At 34.4% G+C, this 11,591-nt stretch overlaps 1 protein-coding gene across 2 annotated transcripts in view; it reads right to left on the reverse strand.

The window, feature by feature from the left end:
• The window catches only part of ZCWPW2 (zinc finger CW-type and PWWP domain containing 2), a 159,872-nt gene that overhangs the window by 38,833 nt on the left and 109,448 nt on the right, over window positions 1–11,591 (reverse strand). Inside the window, exon 1 of one of the 2 annotated variants that reach the window (XR_001884774.1) lies at window positions 1,798–1,912. The exons of the other annotated variant lie outside the window; for it this stretch is intronic. The gene's annotated coding sequence lies outside the window, so the exon portion shown is untranslated. Of the gene's footprint in view, window positions 1–1,797; window positions 1,913–11,591 lie in introns of those variants that run through there. 2 annotated transcript variants of the gene reach the window in all.

Here is an 11,591-nt window from a genome sequence, read left to right on the forward strand (position 1 = left end):
TATACAAAAATTAACTCAAGATGGATTAAAGACTTAAATGTAAAACCCAAAACTATAAAAACCCTTGAAGACAACCCAGGCAATACCATTCCGGACACAGGCATGGGCAAAGATTTCACAATGAAGTCACCAAAAGCAACTGGAACACAGCAAATATTTACAAATGGGATCTAATTAAACTAAAAAGTGCAGTAATAGAAACTATCAACAGAGTGAGCAGAGAACTTACTGAATGGAAGAAAATTTTTGCAATCTATGCATCTGACAAAGGTCTAATACCCACCATCTATAGGGAACTTAAACAAGTTCACAAAAAAAAAAAAAAAAAAAAAAAAAATTAAAAGTGGGCAAAGGACACAAACTAACAATTTTCAAAAGAAGACATACATATGGCCAACCTACGTATGAAAAAAAGTTCAGCATCACTGATCATTAGAGAAATGTAAATCAAAATCACAACGAGATACCATCTCACACTAGTCAGAATGGCTACTATTAAAAAGTCAAAAAATAATAGATGGTGGTGAGGTTGAGGAGAAAAAGGAACGCTTATACACTGTTGCTGGGAGTGTAAATTAGTTCAACCATTGTGGAAGACAGTGTGGTGATTGCTCAAAGACCTAGGGGCAGAAATACCATTCAACCCAGCAATCTCATTACTGGGTATATACCCAAAGGAATATAAATCATTCTATTATAAAGACACTTGCACACGTGTGTTCAACACTATTCACAATAGCAAAGACAATAACTCAAACTAAATGCCCATTAATGGTATAAAGAAAATGTGGATAAAGAAAATGTGGTAAAGAAAATGTGGTACCTGTACACTGTAATAAAGAAAATATGGTACCTGTACACCATGGAATACTATGCGGCCATAGAAAAGAATGAGATCAGTCCTTTGCAGGGACATGGCTGGAGCTGGATGCCATTAGCCTTAGCAACTAATGCAGGAACAAAACCAAATACTGCATGTTCTCACCTATAAGTGGGAGCTAATTGATAAGAATAAATTGGCACATAGAGAAGAACAACACACACTGGGGTTTATCAGACGGTGGAAGGTGGGAGGAGAAAAAGGATCAGGAAAAATAACTAATGTGTACTAGGCTTAATACCTGGGTTATGAAATATCTTTATAACACATCCCCATGACACAAGTTTACCTATATAACAAGCCTGCACATGTACCCCTGAACTTAAAAGTTAAATATATACAAAAATAATCAAACCTACTATAATCTTTCAAATGGTTTCATTTAAAAAGCTAACTATACACCAGAGTATTGAGAATTCAATAAAACTTTCTTTGAAAATAACCTGAAATATTATCACAATTTTTCACCTAAAAAAAGTTGAAGTTTATTTTCTATTCCTGCCCTGAACTTATTTTAAAATGCAACATTTTGAAAATACTTTGTTCTGTAATAATATAGCATATCCAAGTGAAATTTTAATGCCAGGAATATATTTAAAGCTATGGTTCCCATTGTGAAATATATGCCTTTGAAATACACAAGGGGATCTGTAGATAGTCTAAAAGTAAAGAAGATAACAAAAGTGCTAACAAGAACTCCTGCATTTAAATAGAGTGTATGTTTAGTCATTGAAAATTGTTTTAGGGGACAAAATATATGCTATCCATTTATATAAAATAATTTTCCAATAAACAATGACATACTATTTCCCTATGAACAGAAAGAGACAGATTTTTGAATGAGCAAACATATTTTGGAAAACATGCATTTGGATAAATCCTTATTTTGGAGTAATAAAGAAAAAATATTGATATACCTTGTTGTTTTGATAGGCAGCACATTTCCAGTCTTTGCTCATGAGAATATCCATAGAGTAGATATGCTTCTTGAAGTGCACTTTTATACCACTTCTTTTATTCTTACATTTTCTGGCTATATAAATACAGAAAAAAGAATAAAATTCTTTTTTAAATATATAACTTTGTTTTAAAATCCACTGATTAAGCTGGAACAAAATCTAATTTGGAGCATTGTATAGTATATTTCTTAGACTTTGGTATCTAATTATTATTTTATTATTATTTTAGAATTCAGCAAAATTGTGAAAATTTTGCAATTTAATAGTCAAAGGGTCAGATGTTTGGTTCGCTACATAACAAAGTAGTTAATATTAATAGATTTAATAAGAATAATGCTGATTTCTTTTTAAACAACATAGCAATTATACTAAAGTGGTACAAATTGAAAAGCAAGTTTCTTATTAGAAGAAAATTAATTTGGCAGGGTGCAGTGGCTCATGCCTGTAAATTCCAGCTACTTGGGAGGCTGAGGTAGGAGAATAGATTGAACCTGGGAGGCAGATGTTGCAGTGATGTAAGATTGTGCCATTGCACTCCAGTCTGGGTGACAGAGTAAGACTCTGTCTCAAAAATAAAATAAAAAAATAAAATAAAATAAAAATAAAATAAAAGAAATATATATTCACATCGTTTTAGTTGTTACAGCAGATATTACCATACGCTACAAGTTTCTTCAACTTTGTTGCCCTAAGTTTATCTAAAAATATGAATGATAACACTACATACATCATAAGGTTTCATGAGTACGAACATAAATAATAGATTATAGTATCACTTGGCATAATAAGAGAATTCTTAGTTTATTTTACTTGAGATACGTGCATTTTTAATACATTATTTAGTTTACAAAAATATATTTTAAAAAGAAAACAAAAGTAAAAAAACTGGGTCAAAATAAATATTAAATTGAACTAGTCCAATAATGTTTTCAGTGTTATTTTAAAAACCCAGCAAAGATTTGTATAATGATTTTTAAATGTTATATTATAAAATGCAATGCCATCATTTTCTATTCAAAATACTTTACTAGCCAAAGGAATATGGCTATTAATTTTATTAACCTATAATTATCACCTATCTATAAAGATTATATTTTTCTCTCAGATGTATAATTCACCCTTTTCACAGAAGAGTAAATCTATATAAGACCCATATTGAATTAATTCAGAGAATTAAACTATATATTTAAAGCTCTTCTCAAATGTCACCATACTCTTAGAGTCCCTAAATTAATATCAAGTCTGCACTCCCACTACACATAATACTTTCATTTACTGATTTACTACTTTCTGACTTCTATTATAGTTATTTGTGTTCATGACATCACTACCCATAAAATGAAAGGTCCGTGAAGATGGAGGCAATAAATAACATTTCATCTTTGCATCCTCCACAGTACCCATTTGCCTATACCTCATGGTATATTATATAAAGTATTCAGAAAGAGGCTGATAAATTGCATTTGGTCCTGGGCACAGATTAACTTGACATAAAAGCAATGAAACAATAAGATCAAACAAAAATTTACTTTTGGACACATAATCTATGAATTTCATTTATTAAGTAAGTTATTTCATAGGAAACAGATGTAAAGAGACAGATACAATTCACTAAATACTGGAAATTTTAAATTATTTTAAGAATGTCTAAGCTAGCCGTCACAGATTTGACATTTCTGCAAGTCAAATGTTATAAAATTAAATTAGAAATTATAGCGAAAATCACTTTAAAGCTTATAGCACAAAACAGTTCCCATACTATTCTGTATATAGCAATGGTATAGGAACAGTTCCTATAATATTCCCTAAAGCAGGGGTCAGACCAGTACTAGTCCGTGATCGGTTAGGAACTGGGCAGCACAGCAAGAGGGGAATGGGGACGAACAAGCATTACTGCCTGAGCTCCACCTCCTGTCAGGGCAGCTGAGGCATTAGATTCTCATAGGAACATGAACTCTATTGTGAACTGCACGTGGGAGAGATCTAGGTTGTGTGCTCCCTATAAGAATCTAATGCCTGAGGATCTGTCATTGTCTCCAATTACCTCCGGATGGGACCCTCTAGATGGAGGAAAACAAGCTCAGTGCTTTCACTGATTCTATATTATGGTGAGTTATATAACTATTTCATTATTTATTACAATGTAATAATAATAGAAATAAAGTGCACAATAAATATAATGCACTTAAATCATCCCAAAACCACCCCGCTCCTTCCCCAGTCTATGGAAAATTGTCTTCCATGAAACCGGTTCCTGGTGCCAAAAGGTTGGAGACTGCTGCCCTACAAAATAGTATAAGAAAATAGTTAAAGAAAATTCTTGAGAAAATCAATGCCATATAGCTAAAATAAACTTTGATGACTTAGGGGAACCGAAAGGTTTAACACTTGTGTCTGGGAATCTTTGAACTTATCAGTAGGCATGTGCCACCTAGTGGTAATACAAATTAAAACCTCCTAAGGAACTCAAAAAACTAAGGATCTATTTTACGAAGAATTTTAATTTCCAAATTAGGCTCAACTGTGCTTTGTATTTTAAATTCCTTTTTTTTTAATTGAGGAAGTGATAAGGTGCAAATTCTCACAATATGGAATGTGCCTTCCTTCCCATCCCAGGTACTACTTCTCCCAAAATTACTGTTACTAGTTGCTTTTACAGTCTTCCAGATATATATATTTTTATAATTATACAATTTATATATTATAACATTATATATTTCTATAACTTATATAAATATANTAAAAGCAATGAAACAATAAGATCAAACAAAAATTTACTTTTGGACACATAATCTATGAATTTCATTTATTAAGTAAGTTATTTCATAGGAAACAGATGTAAAGAGACAGATACAATTCACTAAATACTGGAAATTTTAAATTATTTTAAGAATGTCTAAGCTAGCCGTCACAGATTTGACATTTCTGCAAGTCAAATGTTATAAAATTAAATTAGAAATTATAGCGAAAAATCACTTTAAAGCTTATAGCACAAAACAGTTCCCATACTATTCTGTATATAGCAATGGTATAGGAACAGTTCCTATAATATTCCCTAAAGCAGGGGTCAGACCAGTACTAGTCCGTGATCGGTTAGGAACTGGGCAGCACAGCAAGAGGGGAATGGGGGACGAACAAGCATTACTGCCTGAGCTCCACCTCCTGTCAGGGCAGCTGAGGCATTAGATTCTCATAGGAACATGAACTCTATTGTGAACTGCACGTGGGAGAGATCTAGGTTGTGTGCTCCCTATAAGAATCTAATGCCTGAGGATCTGTCATTGTCTCCAATTACCTCCGGATGGGACCCTCTAGATGGAGGAAAACAAGCTCAGTGCTTTCACTGATTCTATATTATGGTGAGTTATATAACTATTTCATTATTTATTACAATGTAATAATAATAGAAATAAAGTGCACAATAAATATAATGCACTTAAATCATCCCAAAACCACCCCGCTCCTTCCCCCAGTCTATGGAAAAATTGTCTTCCATGAAACCGGTTCCTGGTGCCAAAAAGGTTGGAGACTGCTGCCCTACAAAAATAGTATAAGAAAATAGTTAAAGAAAATTCTTGAGAAAAATCAATGCCATATAGCTAAAATAAACTTTGATGACTTAGGGGAACCGAAAGGTTTAACACTTGTGTCTGGGAATCTTTGAACTTATCAGTAGGCATGTGCCACCTAGTGGTAATACAAATTAAAACCTCCTAAGGAACTCAAAAAACTAAGGATCTATTTTACGAAGAATTTTAATTTCCAAATTAGGCTCAACTGTGCTTTGTATTTTTAAATTCCTTTTTTTTTAATTGAGGAAGTGATAAGGTGCAAATTCTCACAATATGGAATGTGCCTTCCTTCCCATCCCAGGTACTACTTCTCCCAAAATTACTGTTACTAGTTGCTTTTACAGTCTTCCAGATATATATATTTTTATAATTATACAATTTATATATTATAACATTATATATTTCTATAACTTATATAAATATATAATTAATTTTATGAATAGTTATATATAATCGATTCTTTAAATTTTCTTGAAGATTGCTGAATTTATTGATTCAACATATTCTAGACTCGGGATCTATCATTGAAGAAAACAGACAAAGCTTACATCCTAACCTATGAGAAGAGACAATCTATAACAAGCGTAAAACATAAGGCTATAGTATAAGAGGTGATAAGTGCTCTGTAATAAAATGTAAGGTAAAGTCTGGGTGGGTAATGAGTGGTCAAGGTAACTCTGATCAAAAAGGTGAATTCAGGCCATGATCTCCCTGAAGGAGGACAGGAAGTTACACACATATATATGCAAGGAAAACATACTCCAGGTAGAGAAAAAAAATCCTCTAATGTGGGAGAGTACATGTATATTCAAGAAGTATCAAAGAATCCAGGGTAGCTGAGTCTAAACGATGAAGAGAGAATGATAGCAGAAAATTAACAAGGGCCACATCATCAAGGCCTCTGCAAGCCATTGTAGGGTCTTTGGCTATTACTTTGAGTGAAATAGACACTATGGCAGAGTTCTGAGCATAAAATTAATATTTGATTTGAATTCCTGTTATTTATTTATTTATTTATTTATTTATTTATTTATTGAGACGGAGTCTCCCTCTGTTGCCCCGGCTGGAGTGCAGTGACCGGATCTCAGCTCACTGCAAGCCCCGCCTCCCGGGTTTACGCCATTCTCCTGCCTCAGCCTCCCGAGTAGCTGGGACTACAGGCACCCGCCACCTCGCCCGGCTAGTTTTTTGTATTTTTTAGTAGAGACGCGGTTTCACTGTGTTAGCCAGGATGGTCTCGATCTCCTGACCTCGTGATCCGCCCGTCTCGGCCTCCCAAAGTGCTGGGATTACAGGCTTGAGCCACCGCGCCCGGCCTGAATTCCTGTTTTTAAATAAATCATTCTGATTGCTTTGATGAGGAAAGGCTATACAGAGGCAAGTATAGAAGCAGGACAATTAGTTGGAGCCTATTGCAATAATTTATGCAAGAAATGATGGCAGTGTGGACCAGGGCAGTAAGTTACTGTGATAAAAAGTATTAGGGCTCTGGATATAATTTGATGATAGAGCAAAAAGCACTTCCTGACCACTTGAAAATTGGTTTTGGGAGAAAAACGGAGGATTACTCTAGGACTTTCAAACCCAGCGGGCGAAAGGATGGAATTTGCTCTCTACTGAGATGAAGCAGGCTGCCAATAAAGAAGGATTAGGAGAAAGATCAAGAGTTCGGGGCCGGGCGCGGCGGCTCATGCAGCTACTCCTAGCACTTTGGGAGGCTAGGTTGGGAGTCTGAGAGTTGGACAGGTTACCTGAGCTCAGGAGTTCGAGACCTGCTTAGGCAACATGGTGAAACCCCGCCTCTACTAAAAAAAAAAGGAAAAAGAAAGAAAAAAAAAAGTTAGCCGGGCATTGTGGCATGTGCCTGTAGTCCCAGCTGCTCGGGAAGCTGAAGCAGCAGAATTGCTTGAGCCCGGGAGGCGGGGGTTGCAGTGAGCGGAGATCGTGCCACTGCACTCCAGCCTGGAGACAAAGCGAGATTCTGTCTCAAAAAAAAAAAAAAAGAGTCGGCACATACTGACACTAGACTTCTCAATACCCAAGAGGAAGATAATTACGACATCGAGGTGGAGATGTCAAGTAGCAGTTGGTTATGAAAATTCAGGACAGAAAAGTTACCTGCAGATAAACTTTAGGAATTACAAACACATACACATACACAAATGCGCGTGTGCACGCATTTGACAATGCTCAAGTGATGGACACTTAGGTTGTTCCTAATACGCTATTGGAAGCAAGGCTGAAACAAAAACATTTTTTCCATATGTCATTTTGTCCATTTGAGAGTATACTGAAAGATAAGTTCCAAGACACAAAATTACAGGTTTAATGTATGTATATTTTAAATTTTGGAGGCTACCGTGAAATCACTTTTGAATAAGGAGGTCAAAGTTTACAGTGCCACAAGAAATATATTCAATATATTTCCCCACACCTTGCAGAACACTTCTGTTCCAAGCTTTGACATCTTTACCAATCTTTTTTTTTTAATTAATTTTTAATTTTTGTAGGTACATAGTAGGTGTATATACTTACGGGTTACGTAAGATATTTTGATACAGGCATGTAATGTGTAATAATCAGATCAGGATAAATGTGATAGCTAACACCTCTAGCATTTATCTTTTGTGTTACAAACAATCCAGTTATACTCTTTAGTAATTTTTAAATGTACAATTAAATATTTTTAACTATTGTCACCCTTTTGTGCTAGAAAATACTGGGTCTTGTTCATTCTTTCTATTTTTTGTACTCATTAACCATCTCCACATCCCCCTGACACTTCACTACCCTTCCCAGCCTGTTAACCAACCTTGTACTCTTGATATCCATGAATTCAACTCTTTTAATTTTTAGCTCCTACAAATAAGTGAGAAAATGCAAAGTTTATCTTTCTGTGCTTATTTCACTTAACGTAATGACCTCCAGTTCCATCTATGCTGTTGCAAATGATTGGATCTCATTCTTTTTCATGGCTGAATAGTACTTCATGGCATGATCCATGTTTTGCTTAACCATTCATATACTGATAGACCCTTAGGTTGCATCCAAATCTTGGCTATTGTGAACAGTGCTACAATAAACATTAGAGTGCAGATTATCTCTTCAATAAACCGATTTCCTTTCTTTTGGGTATATACATAGAAGTGGGATGGATGGATCATATAGTAGCTCTATTTATTTATTTATTTATTCATTTATTTATTTTTGTGACAAAGTGTTACTCTGTCACCCAGACTGGAGTGCAGTGGCATGATTTTGGCCCAGTGCAGCCTCTGCCTCCTGGGTTCAAACAATTCTCCTGCCTCAGTCTCCCAAGTAGCTGGGATTACAGGCATGCACCATCATGCCTGGCCAACTTTTGTATTTTTAGTAGAGATGGGGTTTGCCAAGTTGGGTGGGCTGGCCTTGAACTCCTGACCTCAAGTGATACACCCACCTTGGCCTCCCAGAGTGCTGGGATTACAGGCATGAGCCACTGTACTCAGCCTACTTTTAGTTTTTGATGAACTTCCAAAGTATTCTCCATAGTAGTTGTACTAATTTATACTCCCCCCAACACTGTACAAGGATTTCCTTTTCTCCACATCCTCACCAGCATTTGTTATTGCCTGTCTTTTGGATATAAGCCATTTTATCTGGGGTAAAATAATATCTCATTGTAGTTTTAATTTGCCTCTCTGGTGATCAATGATGTTGAGCACCTTTTCATATGCCTGTTTGCCATTTGTATGTCTTCTTTTGAGAAATGCCTATTCAAATCTTTTGCCCATTTTTTTATATTGGATTATTAGATTTTTTTTTCCTATAGAGCTGTTTGAGCTTCTTATATATTCTGGTTATTAGTCCCTTGTTGAATGGGTAGTTTGCAAATATTTATTCCCGTTCTGTGGGTTGTCTCTTCACTTTGTTGATTGTTTCTTTCGTTGTGCAGAAGCTTTTAACTTGATGTTATCCTACTTGTCCACTTTTGCTTTGGTTGCCTGTGCTTGTGGAGTATGACTCAAGGAATCTTTGCCAAGACTGATGTCCTGGTAAGTTTCTCCAAAGTTTGCTTGTAGTAGTTTCATAGTTTGAGGTCTTAGATTTTAGTCTTTAATCCATTTTGATTTGATTTTCATATATGGCAAGAGATAGGGTTCTAGTTTTTCTACTGCATATGGATATCCAGTTTTCCCAGCACCATTTATTGTAGACTGTTCTTTTCCTAATGTATGTTCTTGGCACCTTTGTCAAAAATGAGCTCATTGTAGATGCATGGATTTATTTCTGGGTTCTCTGTTTTGTTCCACTGGTCTATGTGTCTGCTTTCATGCCATTACCATACCATTTTTGTTACTATAGCTCTATAGTATAATTTGAAGTCAGGTAATGTGATTTCTTCAGTTTTGTTCCTTTTGCTTAGGATAGCTTTGGCTATTCTGAGACTTTTGTGGTTCCATATAAATATTAGGATTCTTTTTCTCTATTTCTGTGAAGGATGTCATTGGTATTTTCACAGGGATTGCACTGAATCTGTAGATTGCTTTGGGTAGTATGGACATTTTAACAACATTGATTCTTACAATCCATAAACATGAAATATGTTTCCATTTATTTTTATCCTCTTCAATTTCTTGCATCATTGTTTTACAGTTTTCATTGCAGAAAATTTTCAGTTTTTTGGTCGAGATAATTCCTAGGTATTTAATTTTATATGCAGCTAATGTAAACAGTATTACTGTTTTGTTTTTCACATTGTTCACTATGGGCATATAAATATCCCACTGATTTTTGTATGTTGATTAGTATCCTATAACTTTACTGAATTTGATTATTAGTTCTAATAGCTTTTGGGTGAAGTCTTTAGGTTTCTCCAAATATAAGATGATATCACCTGCAAACAAGGATAATTTGACTTCTTCCTTTTCAATCTGGATGCCCTTTATTTCCTTCTCTTGTCTAATTGCGCTAGCTAGCACTATGTTGAATAACAATGGGCATCCTTGTCATGTTCCAGATTTTAAAAAAAGGCTTTCAGTTTTTCCCCATTCAGTATGATACATACTAGCTGTGTGTCTGTGGTTTTTATTATATTGAGGTTATGTTTCTTATATACCCAGTTTTCTGAGGTTTTTATCATAAAAGGATGCTGAATTTTATCAAATTTTTTTTTAGCATCAATTGAGATGATCATATGGTTTTTGTCCTTAATTCTGTTGATATGCCACATTGATTGATTTGTGTATGTTGAACCAACCCTGCATCCCTGGGATAAATCCCACTTGATCATAATGAATCATCTTGTTAATGTGTTGTTTGGTCATATTTGCTAGTATTTGGTTGAGGATTTTTGCATCAATATTCATCAGATATATTGACCTGTAGTTTTCTTTTTTGATGTATGTTTGTCTGGTTTTGGTACCAGAATAATATTGGCCTCATAGAATGAGTTTGGAAGTATTCCCTCCACTTCTATTTTTTGGAATAGTTTCAGTAGAACTGGTATTAGTTATTCTTTAAATGTTTCATAGAATTCAGCAGTGAAGCCATCAGGTTCTTGGTTTTTCTTTGCTGGGAGACTTTTTATTATAGTTTTTATCTTGTTACTTGTTATTGGTCTGCTCAAGTTTTGGATTTCTTTGTAGTGCAATCTTGGTAAGTTGTACGGTCTAGAAATTTATCCATTTCTTCTAGATTTTCCAATGTATTGGCATACAGTTGCTCATGGTAGCCATTAATGAGCCTTTGAAGTTCTGTGGTATTGATCGTAATGTCTCCTTTTTAGCTCTTATTTTATTTATTGGGTCTTACCTTTTTTTTTTTTTTCATAGTCAGTCTGGCTAAATGTTTGTCAATTTTATTTAGCTTTTCAAAAATTTTTTTTGTTTTGTTGATGTTTTGTATTTTATGTTTCTATTTCATTTATTTCATCTCTAATCTTCAATATTTTTCTTCTACTAATTTGAGTAAAAGAAAATCAGTTGAGTTTGAGTTTTGTTTGTTCTTGCTTTTTTAGTACTTTACAATGTATCATTAGGTTATTTATTTGAAACTTTTCTTCTTTAGTCTAGGCACTCATGGCTATAAACTTCCCTTTTAGTACTGCATTTACTATATCTCATAGGTTTTGGTATGTCATGTTTCCATTATCATTTGTTTCAATAAATTTTTAAATTTCTTTTTTTTTTTTTTTTTTTT

This window comes from Rhinopithecus bieti, unplaced genomic scaffold (genome assembly GCF_001698545.2).
Source record: "Rhinopithecus bieti isolate Rb0 unplaced genomic scaffold, ASM169854v2 scaffold_60, whole genome shotgun sequence".
NCBI lineage: Eukaryota > Metazoa > Chordata > Mammalia > Primates > Cercopithecidae > Rhinopithecus > Rhinopithecus bieti.